This window comes from Melanerpes formicivorus, unplaced genomic scaffold (genome assembly GCF_026170545.1).
Source record: "Melanerpes formicivorus ecotype bairdi unplaced genomic scaffold, bMelFor1.0.p_v2 SCAF_25, whole genome shotgun sequence".
In the NCBI taxonomy this organism is placed as follows: domain Eukaryota; kingdom Metazoa; phylum Chordata; class Aves; order Piciformes; family Picidae; genus Melanerpes; species Melanerpes formicivorus.
This window is the reverse complement of record NW_027142377.1, coordinates 11,131,234-11,143,299: the sequence shown is the minus strand read 5'-3', so window position 1 is coordinate 11,143,299 and position 12,066 is coordinate 11,131,234. Positions and strand designations below refer to the sequence as shown.

Sequence of the window (12,066 nt, the reverse complement as noted above, 5' to 3'; positions counted from 1 at the left end):
AGATTAAATGTTTCTTCAACTGTAAGAAATCCATGGCTTCATGGACAAAGTGAATGCAAGGAGAAAAACCTTGGGCTTCCAAGCCAAAGCTAACTACAAAGTAATGGGCAGAAGGGGAGTGACTTTGCCCAGTGTTGCTTTGCTGACCCTTTCCACTTCATTTAACAACAGTTTCTAATATGGCCATTCATTCTGCTCCTTTCAGTTTGATTAAAGGAGTGGGAATGTAGCCATCACTGTGAACAACTTGTTTGTCTAACTGGGCTTACTTGCGGGTACTGGAAAGTGCTGGTATTTTAACCCTGAAGTATTCCCAGGTTCCTTGTCACAAAATTGTAAGTTTTGGCTTTCTGACCCTATGAGCTGAAGCTTCACTCTGAAAATACTAACAAATATTTGCAGTCATTTAAAAATGACAATAGCACCTCTGTGCCAAGCCTGGAGATGCTGCTTTTGACTCTCAGTGGCAAAACACTCATACCTGCCTCGTTCCTTGAAAAATGGGAGCTCTTTAGGAAGAAAAAAACGACTGTCAGTAACTGGGATAACTGGTTGAAGCCCACAATGCCCCTGCTCTTCTGGTTCTCATTTCTTCAGGCACACATTCCTACCCAGTTATTTCCATGATAATCAACCCACCTTTGAGCTGTGTGGGTTAAGATAGACAGGATCTTAAAATACGCCGGGTGCTCTTGCTCACTCCCATAGCTCCACATCTTTACTTCCCTTCCTATTTGCTTGAGAGATATTAATAGTTGAGTTGAAGAATGTGCTTTTCTTTTTCCCTGGTGTTTTTATCCTAGCATTTGAATAATTTCATTTATCTATATATGTACCCACATTACTAAATTCTCTGAATTCCCAGTACTGATGGCTAAAGTAAAAGCAACATCTGAGTTGTATCCTTCAGAGCCTGGAATGTGAGAGTACATACGCTTAGGCACATGCGAGCTTTTATTGTTGTCAGACATGTTGTTCAGCTTTTTCTAAGAGCAAAACCCTAGCTGGGCTAAGAGAAATGGTTTGGTAAAGTCTTTTAACATCTAGTTCACATAATAAAGAAACTGGATGGAACTGTTCATGTTATTTGGGCCAGATTTAGTGAACCTGTTGATCAGAAGCAGTCTCTCAATCCTGCAGATATTCCAGCTCATTTCTGTACCACTGTCTGGAGAAGTTCAGGGAGGCTGGAAAATTTGTTTTACTACCTTTTGCTTTTCTCTGCAAACAAACTTTCTGAAAGTGATTGAAGCAACTGACATGTCATTGGTTACAGTAATGGTTAAGAATTTTACTTGTTAAATTTCTTTTCACCTCTTTACTACTACCATTTCCATTACATAGAAGGAAGTACCTTCTAATGTCCATCTGGAAACCCTAATCCTGGCCTCTTATTGTACGAAACACTGCACAAATAAAGAAGTGCACAGTACCTTCAGCTTGGCCTGGCAAGAAGAAAGGAGAAAGGAGGCAAGTACAGCCAAGGATGGTGTCCAGACCAGAAAACCTGGATGATGAGCAGGCTGCTGATAGTAGCTGCTCTGCTCAGGACAAGAGATAGCAGATAGGTTGCTGGCCTGTTTGGCTGTGGTTTAGGAGCTTTTGTATGTGTTGAACCCGTGGTTTGTTGTCCTGTAGATGCCAAGAGGGCAGAATGAGGTTTTCATTTGAGTGAGGTAAGAGTTCTGGAAACAGAGAGGTAGATCACACAAAGTCTGTTACTGGGTGTCTGCATTGTATGTTTATATTATCTGGGATGAGTTCACCTAACAATAAGTAAAAGGGAATGACAGATTGTCTCATTTGAACTCCCACTGGAAGTTGGGAGTATGAGGAGGATGCACTGAGGGAGTGGTAAGGAGATGACTTGGGGAGGGCAGTCTTGGAAACTAAAGAAGAACAAAATGTCAAGAAGAGCCAGGCAGATAATTTTGACAGGAAGAAATAAAGCAATATTCCAGAGAGTAATGCCAGGAAGTGGATATTAGAAACTTTGGCAAAGTGTCTGAGTGTGAAGGGGCAGGGGGCTGATAAGAGGAAGCTCGAAACAGGCACGGAGAACAGAGAGGAACTCCAAACAGCAGTTAAATACTGTGTTTAGAAGTGAGTGTGTGGATAGAAATCAGGGGAGAAGAGAATAATGCCTATGAAACCAACGGTGGATTGTTGGTTTTGTGTTTAAAAAAGACAGATAACAGTAAGCCATAGCTGTATTGTGAGAGGCTAGGGATAGCAGGTGGAGGGGAATGAGAATGGCCATAAAGAGGATGAGGTGAGGACATAGATGCAAGTGGAGGGGCCAGGAGTAGCAAAGGAAACTGAAAGAAATGTCCAGCTCTGGAAGTGGTGAAGAAGGGTGTGGGTGGAAGGAGGGAAGGCACACTGGGGTGCGTGTTAGTGATTTTCTCTGGAAAAACATAGGCAAAATCCTGCACAGAGAGGGATGAAGAAGGAAAGTGCAGGAGAAGGGCAGCTGGGGCTGAATTTCAGGAGATCTGGGTGACACCGGCAAAGGGGGCTGTTTATATAGGAACATGGTAGGACTGAAGTAGGAGAGGATGACTCTGCAAAGGAGGAAGTAAAACCCAGGATGGGGTTTCCACTAGGAATGACAGAGCAGCGGGAGAGTAGCACTAAAGGAAATGGATGCTGGGGGTAAGCCAACATTGTCTTTGTGATAGGAGAGGCTGTCAGAGGAGGAGGAGCGTGAAGTCTAGAGACCCAATAACCAAATAAATGTGAGGCAAGAGAAGGAGAGCTGGGAACAGCTGGCGGCGGAGGGTAACATTCAAGGGAGGCGGTGCGCGAGGGCCTGCGGGGTGGCTGCTGCACAGAGGGGCAAGATCTGGGGGTGACGTCAGGGCGAAGCCCGACAGCAGCACCAGGTGAGGCAGCAAAGGCCAGGCACGGTCCCGCAGGACCCTCGCCCGCCGTTACCGGGAGAAGCGGAAGGCAGCCCGGCTCCGGGAGGGCTCCGGGGGGATCTGCCGGGGTCGGGCACCGCTCCTCGCGCCGCAGGGCGGAGGCCGCTCGCCCGTTCCGCAGGGAGGGAAGGGGCGCGGGGGCGGGGGGCTGCGCCTCGCCCCCGCCCCGCCGTGCTGTCCCCGCCCCTCGCCCCTCGCAGCCGCCGCGGCCGGGCGGGCGGAGCGCAGCGCAGCGCCGCGGGGGCTGCGGGCGCCGCCGGTCACTCCCCATTGCCGCTGTTGTAGCTGCAGCTGCCAAGCAGGGAGAGCCGCCGCCCGGGAAACGGTGAGAAGGTAGGGGAGCCTGGGCCGGGAGCCGAGCGCGGTCCCCTGCTTCCCGGGGTGTTTGTGCGCGTGTGTACCGAGAGGTGACCGCGGACGGCTCCCGCAGCCCCTCCGCAGCCTCCATCCGCTGGGCCGAGGCGAACTGGCGGGCGATCAGCGGCCTTGGAGCGAGGCGGGCCGGGCGCGGCCTTCCCCAGCCCGTCGCCCCGGCATGGGGCTGCGCCCCCGCGGCGGGCTGTCAGGGCGCGGGGCCGCCCCGCCCTGCGGCGGTCCCGGCCCGGCCTCTCCCTCGGGGCCGCGGCCGCCGCCCCTGCCGTCCCTCCCTCTTCGCTGGTGCCGCCTCTGCCGCGCAGCCGCACGCCCCGCCGCGGTGCGGAGAGCTGCTGGCGCGCTGCCCCCCGCGGCCGCTAGTGCTCGCGGTTTATTTTATTTTAATACAGATGTAATTATTTTTTTACTATTTTTTATTGTTTTTGCTTGGAGCGGAGGCGGGAGCGGGCGGCGGCGGCGCGGCCGGTGTGTGGGGCGGGGTGCGGGGGAGCTCGGCGGGGTGCCGGGCTGCGGCGGGTCCCTGTGGGGAGGCGGTGCGGAGGGGCGGCCTGGTTGGTGCTGTCGGGGCTCGAGCGGGCGGCTGTCAGGTCGTTCCCGCTGCGGTGCTTTGTGCAGTGGCAGCACCGTATTGGGGGTAGTGCCGGTACCGAGTGGCGTCTGCTTCTCGCCATCGTGAGATGGACTGCTTTGATCGCTTTCATCCGCTGCTTTGATGGTTTCTTGTATGGCTTAAGCGAATGCACAGTTAAAAGGCACAATGCATGGACTTGATTTCATTATCTCTTCTCGGTAGCCCTAGCAGTTAGATAGAAACAGGCCTGATTTAACAAAAAAAATATGGCAGGCTTCAAGATACTGTGAGACTGCAGCAGCTCTGAAAAAACCTTGCTCATGGCATTGGAGTCTGACGTTTTATTTCGGTAGCCCTTTTTTAAGGATGCTTCTTTTGCTCTTGGTGTGCTAATACAAAACCAGAGGGAACAATTGTATTTGCCATTTAGTAATTGCTGGTAAAATTGCGTTCTGGTTTAAAGAAGGTGAGTAGTGATCTGCATTTCTAGATTGTACTTAATATTGTCCATACATATACATGTTCAAAATCAGAAGCAGGGTTACTGTAATAAAATGATCAGTCAAGATACGGAGCGTTCAGTACAGCCTCTGACCTTTATTGACAGGCGAGAAATATTGTGAAAGCTGCTTATTAAACGGTCGAGCCAGCTCAGAAAAAAAATATTATTTCTTCAGCCCTGTAAATGTGTTGTGCTGAAAGACATCTCGGGGAACAATGCTCCCCAGACTGAGGGTTGCAGAGGCAGGTCACGTAGAATAATTTATTCAGAGAGATACCAGCCATGTGAAAATGTCAGGGGAGGCTTTGACTCCTTAGGCCATTGCAGGAAATCACAGCTGGAAGAAGGACTTGCATGTACTCAAAAGGCTCTGGAGAGACTGGGAAATGATAATGGCATGAGATAAAGAGCTAGGAAGGGTGGATGATGGCAGCTAGGTGGGATTTCTAAAGGACTGTTATTCTCCATTGCCATTCTTTTCTCTTGCTGTTACTTGGTAAACCAGAAATGGCTGTTGTGATGCCTACATGACTTAGCAATGGTTGTAGAGTGGTGGGGGATGGACCTGCAGGCTTGCTGATGTGTCACAACCAGCTTTAGATAGGCAATTAATGCAATAGGTAGGGAATGTATTGTGACTTTGTGCAGCAGCATAGACTTGGTATTGAAAAGAGGTCAGGTTATGGAGCGGCAGGCTGTTTGGCATTTCTCTGTAATGCAGGTTGTGTGCAGTAAATGATCCTCACTAAAGCAGGATGCAGCATTTTTGGATGAAATAGGAGCTTGCAGAAATTATGTGACACAAACCGTTAGAGATGCTGTTTCATCGCTGTGGGGCCATGAATCCTGCAGCTTTTGGAATTGAGTGTTACCCAACCTTGCCTTCACACAGAATCATTGAGGTTGGAAGAGAGAAGTGAACTGAGAGGGGACAAAATGCTCATGCTACATGTATGGAGACTAGAACGCTGCTGCAGGTCTCTCAGGCAGCAGCTTTCAAGGAGATGTACCAAACCATGATACGAAAGATGTTTTGATTTTCTTCCAACATAGATGCAGTGTAATCAGTTAACCCCCTGTTGTTGGGGGCTGCTCATTTATAATGCGCTGCCTGGCTAAGGATTTGTTTTTAATGTGGGTCAGCTACAGAATTTGGTATTTGTAGTTGGATTACTTGTAAAATAAGGATGATACTTTATTAGGGAGGTGTACATGGATATATGCTGGGGAACAGAGGAGAACATCTATGCCGATGTTTAAGGTTCGGACTGCGAAGTTACTTAAGGCAGTTAATCTCTGCCGGCACCTAAATTTCTTAGTCATCTGACCTGAGCACAATTTAAAAACCAGTGCAATGGTTTATCATTGCCCATTTCCCATGAGTCAGCTCTTAAATCCAGTCCAGGCTGGTATATCTGCCCACAGGCCTCCTGCACACCATTCCACGGTTCTAGGAAAACCTTTGCAAACCGCAGTGCTGGGGCTCTGGGAACTGGACGGCCTTGTAGCAGAGCAAGGATCCATCAGCAGCCCCTCAGATCTTTTTACCTCTCAGCTGAATGAGGGGGTTGTGAAGAAGAGCAGTGCAGGCTGTTTTCTGTAGTGTGTGAGGCACACCATGCTGTGGAAAGCTCAGATGGTATCAGAGCAGTGCTCCATGATATAAACTGTATAGAGCCATATAGGGCTTTTCTGCCACAGGCTTGCTCATGTTCTCAACTGATGCATCTGGGGCGTTTGCCAGTACTCCAGACCCTTACCTCTGCTTAAGCTCCTAGCAGTTTTCCCCAGCTAAACCAGTGGCAATCTGTCATGGAGATACAAAATGTGAACATCTATTTGCCTTTTGCTTTCTAGTGTGTGTACACTTTAGAAATTACCTTGTGTTTGATTGCTACCACCACGTAACACTCAGCAGGTGAAGCAAGTGTTGGACTTGAAATGCGTGCGCTGCCAAATGGTATTGAGGTAGAATTAGTACTCTGCAAAGAGGCCACACTGAAGACTGCTTTCTCCACTGTTTTTTTTGGTTGTGGGTTGTTATTTTCCCCCTCACCCCCCAAGGCTTTTAATTTGTCAGATTTTTATGACTACTTTTCAGGTGATCCGTTGTCAATTTGCTTTTCTAATGAACATGAGCGTAACGTTAAAGTTTCAGCTGGACCTTTCCAGGTTTGCTTTCTTTTAGTATATCTGTATCCCTTTTTTAATTACATATCAGAATTTTTTCTAATGCCTGGTAAATCTCAACTGATCTAACAACTTTAACTTTTAATGTGTAGATCATCCCTATATACTTAAGTAGGCAACTTTTTCTGTTCTGTCCAACTTGCTGTTTTTGGTGTGTGTCTATTGTTAATCCCAGAGACATTTTTTACTGTCCATCCCTCATTAAAAAGCACCATTTTGCATGGGAAAAGTCTTCCCTGTGTATTGCTAGTTGAAGGTTGAGTTTTTAATGGGTTTTATAGTTGTTTGGGAAAGATGGTTGGGGAGGATGGAGTTGCATCTGAAAATGCTATTTCTGCTTGCGTAAGATGTATGTGGTTCGGAAAAGATAAACGCCGATCTGTACATGCTTTTTGTGCGCAGAGATCGGACAAGCTTCCTATGGCCAAGGACAGAGTAAGGTTGAGGAATAACTTGAGCTGTTGTTCTTCAGCACCATTAACATTTTTCTCAGCCTCTTCTCTCTCAGATGTCTTTTCTCTTATATAACAGTAAGAATTTCAGGATGTTCTTACTTTTCCACATCTTTTCACTTCGCTCCTGCTGTTCTCTTTATATATTACCCAAAGTTACGTATATGGTTTTTTTTTCTAGCTGCCTGGTTTTTAGCACACCAGGAATCTCTCTGGCTTGCCACTACTACCACCAGAGAAACATAACTATGCTCTTGTGCAATCTTTTGAGTGTGCTAAATATTAGAACTTGAGAAAGAAATGGTATGTTGGTTTGATTTCTTCAGCAACCCCTCACATCAAGTGGGCAGCGGGAACTGAAAAAAAGACCCACTCTGCGTGGAGATCCTGTGCCAGCAGATGATAACACACACCTGTTAGACACTGCGAATAGACTGGCTTGTCATGCCGGTCATGCCGTTGGAACAGGAGAGGTGTGCCGTTAACTCTCTGTTCATAGCTCCAAAAATAATACTGCTGTGGAGCTGTTCTCAGGTAAATGTGCCAAATGTAGAGCTTTTCTCTTTACTGGGGTTCTGAATGTAGGCTGCTCTCTGTTTGGAAGAAGTGTATAGATCCCAAAGTTACCTCTGCTGAGCAGGTTGCCTGTGATTTGTGAAACACATTCAGGGATGATATTCTTGGATGCAGTCTTCTGGTTTTGTTCATATATGCACAGCTGTCCACAAGAGGAAACCACTGCTCTGTTAAGGCCATTCTGCTTGGAGTTAGTATAGTTCTAAGAATACAGAACCAGAATGCTGCACCAAGTTACTGGGGAAACTGCATTGCTGTAGAAAGTCTTGCAAACTCACAAAGGGAGATTTATTTATTTATGTTAAAGAAAGGACTGACAGCTCAGTTTTATTGGAGTGACCACTGGGTTTAGTTTGGTTAATCACAACTCAGTACAGTTGCAAGAATGTAGGCTGATCCCTGAAATGGGCTTTAGTTAAGGCAGTGGGCAGTTGCTACTTGCCAGTGCCAATGGGTCTATAGGAGGGTTGTGTACATACAGGAGAAGATTTTGTTTAGCAGGTGGAAGATATAATCAGAAATGAAGCTATGCAGACCTAGAGAAAACAAACTTTGATATGCTGCTTCATTGTCCACATGATGGAATGGCACATAGCTTAATGTATTTGAAGTAGCCAGCTGGGTGAGTAAAGCATTGATGCTTCATCTCTCCGGTACCCCTTTCCAAAGTGGTTGAGTGGTTGTGATCCTTTCTGGCCTCAATCCATAGGGACTGCAGACCTTTAGTTCTGTCTTAAACTTTGCTGTGAGGTTTCTTAAAACACAGCATCACGTTAATGTAATGACTGTGCTAAAACTCATGATTCAGGGCTTCAGCTGGGTGCCTTTAGTGGTCAGAAAGGATCACACCTCAGTCTAAATTTTGTGGACTCTCCCCTTCCCCCCCGTTTAGAGGTGTTAGTGCTGGGGGCTGGCAGGAGTGAGGCAGTGAGCTGGGTGGTTGATTGTCTGAGGTGACATCCAGGCTTCTCTTGGAAGCCCGGCCCTGATGTTTTAGTTACACCACTTGCTGAATTTGATACCAGGCAGAAATTTCTCCCAGGCCAGACCAATAGGCATCTTTGGGAGGTGTTTAATCTTCACTGTGGGATTCAGTCTGTGGTTGTGTTACAGCCCCAAGTACATGGTCAGTTTCTTCTACAAGGCATTGTGGGGACTTCTTACCATGAAGCAGTAATCCTCCGGGTCTGCAGTTTTTGGTTTTGTAAGTTAACTGCTGTTTGATCTGGAATGAATCCAGTTGTTCTGTACCGATCGATTTGTACGAGAATTGCATGGAGTATCTGCTTTTGGTTCTTCCTTTTACATGGTAAAAGAGAGCCTTGTGTCTGCAAGGGCAAGAAAACTGTCAAGATGTGTTGTTTCTTAGGGTACAGTGAATGCTGCCTGAAGGGGCAGGTCTGGAGCCCACTGCAAAACGGGGTTGATTTTTAATTGCTTTAGTCAGGAATGAAGAGTCAAAAACAGAGTTTTGGGCAATACAGATTAAATGCTTCTTTTTCCCACACAGCAAATCGATTTCACTTTGTACCTAGGCACCCCAAATGCTCCATCTAACTATAGCAAGTAGCTTCTCTGTTTTCATTGGGGGGTTTTGTGTTGTGTTGTTTTGGGCTTTGTTGTTGTTGTTTTGGGGGGTTTGGGGGTGTGTTGTTGTTTTGGGGGCACGGGGTTGTTGTGCACGTGTGTATTTGTAGCTTTTTTTCCCTCTTTGTTTTGGTTTGCTTTTTTTCATTGTTTGTGGCTTAGAAGGGAAAAGGTGCTGGCTGCCATAGCTGAACTAACTTAATGTCACTAAATCTATTTTAACACCCACAGGTTTTCATTTGGACGTTCGGTTTGAAAATGTTAGCTTTTGACTGTAGCTGAACTAATTAGGAGATTTTTCTTCCCAAAGGCTTTTGCAAACTATTCTCTTGGTAAACAAACACTTAATTAACATGTATAAGGGTGATCTGTAGTCAGTCTCTGACGATGGAGAGCTGCGTGCTGGTGGGTAGCTTGTGTCTCCAGTGTGTGACCTGTGTATACATTTATAGCAACATAAAGCTAATCTTTTTAGTCAGTGCTTGGAGAAAGCAGTTTTTGCCTCTGAGTAGCAAATTATTCTGCTTTTGGAGGGGTATTACTAGGTCTAAATCTGCCTTCTAGAAGTCAGTGGGTATTTTGATATAGGAGGATCACCCAGCAGCACACCCTTTCTTAGACCCTGTGTCATGTAGGGAGGAATGCTAGTGAGGAAGTCAGGAAAGCAGGTGATCTGATTTCTCTCTCTGCCACTTGTGGGGGATCCACATCTCTTGCAGTTGGAACAGTCCATTAGTCAGCTTGACTGGGAAATGATGGGTTGGGGGAAAAAAGGACTTTAAACTGCCGTGCTGCAGTTCACCTTAAGTTGACAGCTATTCCTTGTCACGTAGGGTTACCATATGTGGCAAAGATAGTTTAGTATTTGCTTAGTTTTTGTAACTTAAAGTATTTTGACTATTTTCTGTGCATACTACTCTGAATAATTCTCTACAGTTTCATGGTGATAAAAGGTGAATACATTAATTGCTAACTTTTTACATTACCTTTTTTTGTGGAGTAATGTATTCTTGTCATTTCAAAAGCCAGATCATAAGCCTGAGAAAATCTGGTTGACTTTGGTGAGGCTACCCTGGTTTGCACCAATTGAAAATCTGTTCTGTGGTCTTTGAGTTTTAATAAAGCAAATGCTGGAGCCTCTTGGATTTTATTCTCTTTGTGGGTTTGGCATCAAAGAAAAGCTTTTTCTGACTTGGTTTTTTCACTTGTTTGAAGGCTGACCATACTTAGTGACCTCTTGCTACTTAAAGGGTGGGTCAGTTTATGTGGGAAGGTCTTAGTCAATGTGTCTGGGAGATAAGGGGGCCTGCATCCCAACAAGTGTTGTGCATTAAATACCGGAATGTGCTGGGCATCTGCCAGGAGATTGGAAGCAGGACTATGCGACAAGCGCAAATGCAGTCACACTCCCCCTAAAATAGTACTCTGGATAACAGGAGTTCTGGAAAGTTATCACTTACCTCATTTTAGCACAAATTCTTTTCCTAAAAATGGACTATTGCCTGAGGGTTCAGAGGGATTTCTTTTTGGTAGTGCATTCTGTGTGCACGTTAAGAATCTTTAGGTCACTCTCCAGTCTGTCTGAAGGCAGGTAAGAAGCGAAAAGCTGCATTCAAACCGTACAAGCGAAGCACAAACCCCATGGCCCCTGCTTAGGGAAAGCTGTTTATGTAATCTTCATTGTTACCTGAATGAGAAACGAGATGCATTTTTATCTCAGTGTGGGTTAGTAGTAGTGTCTTCAAATTCATCTTGAGCTGTGTGGAAGTATCAAGGCAGAGGTAAATCAGTGCAGCCTCAGACGTGTCTGAACTGGTTGTCGGTGGCAGGATTTTGGCACAAGACGCTGGATGCAAGCAGGCAATATTTGGATATTAAAAGGAGCAGTGGTTTGCCACTGCAGACCATACATGGTTGTGTTGAAGGGTAAAAATAAGCAAATTTGATGTTCATCCCTATGTCAACAGAAGAATCTGATTGTGAAGCTGTAATTGCTGGCATAAGCCATTTAAACTTAAAACTTGTGATGCCTAAATTAGTTTTCACGGAAAGATGATGAGTTAGCTTCTAGATGAGATAGTGTGAGTAAAGTGTAGGGGCTGGGGCAGTGGATAGTTTGGAACAAGGTTCTAATATACTGAGTCAGCAGGTGTTTAGCCTCAGTGAGGATCTGCTGTAGGAAAATACAGATTGATTAACTGTTCCCTGGATGTACATTGGCACTGCTGCAGGGACCTGAATCAGGAACTTGCTAAGAGGAAAAATAAAAGTGGAAATGTTAGGGAATAGTGAGATTCAGAAGAAAAAGCCTGGAGTGCTCAGTTGTGGCTTTTGGTGCATGCAGATATTAGGACAAGGGATAAGATGCACTTTTGAAAAGGCAAAGGGGTTACTTCATCTGTGAAAAACCACCTATCAGCTCCTGATCTGCACTACCAGCCTGGGATCAGTTCAGCTCTTGAGGACCATGAGATGGAACTTTCCTATCATATCTATAGCAGAACTCCAACTGTGGCCCCAGGACTTAGGACCATAAGAGCTGTGTGTGGAGAAGAGCAGGTTCCAGTCCCCTATGCCAAGGCATCTGAGGTTCTGTGTGGGGAGGAGACTTCAGCCTGTTGCACAGCAGCAGCTGCCAGGCTGCTTTATGTTATGTGGTTTACGGTGCACCAGTTCAGGATAAAGTGGGGCATGGTGGTTTGTTTGGGGAGAGGATGTGGTGTACCAGATCCACCAGCTCTGCACAACAGGGGGATTCCCTGACCCTGCCTGCCCCGTTAAGCCAGCTTTGCAGCTTCCTATTGCCACAGCGTGTAAAGCAGCTTTAGTGCTGGTCAGGATCTGGCTCCGAAGAGTGATGCTTGCGTAAAACTCAGGTAACAGATAAAT

The 12,066-nt window shown here is 46.3% G+C and overlaps 1 protein-coding gene across 3 annotated transcripts in view; it reads left to right on the top strand.

Annotated features, from left to right (window-relative positions):
• Positions 1-2,743: 2,743 nt before the first annotated feature.
• The window catches only part of SPTBN1 (spectrin beta, non-erythrocytic 1), a 131,629-nt gene continuing 122,306 nt past the window's right edge, over positions 2,744-12,066 (top strand). Inside the window, exon 1 of one of the 3 annotated variants that reach the window (XM_068153320.1) lies at positions 2,744-2,885. The gene's annotated coding sequence lies outside the window, so the exon portion shown is untranslated. Of the gene's footprint in view, positions 2,886-3,159; positions 3,258-3,705; positions 3,765-12,066 lie in introns of those variants that run through there. The other 2 variants (XM_068153321.1, XM_068153322.1) reach the window with 2 other exon arrangements.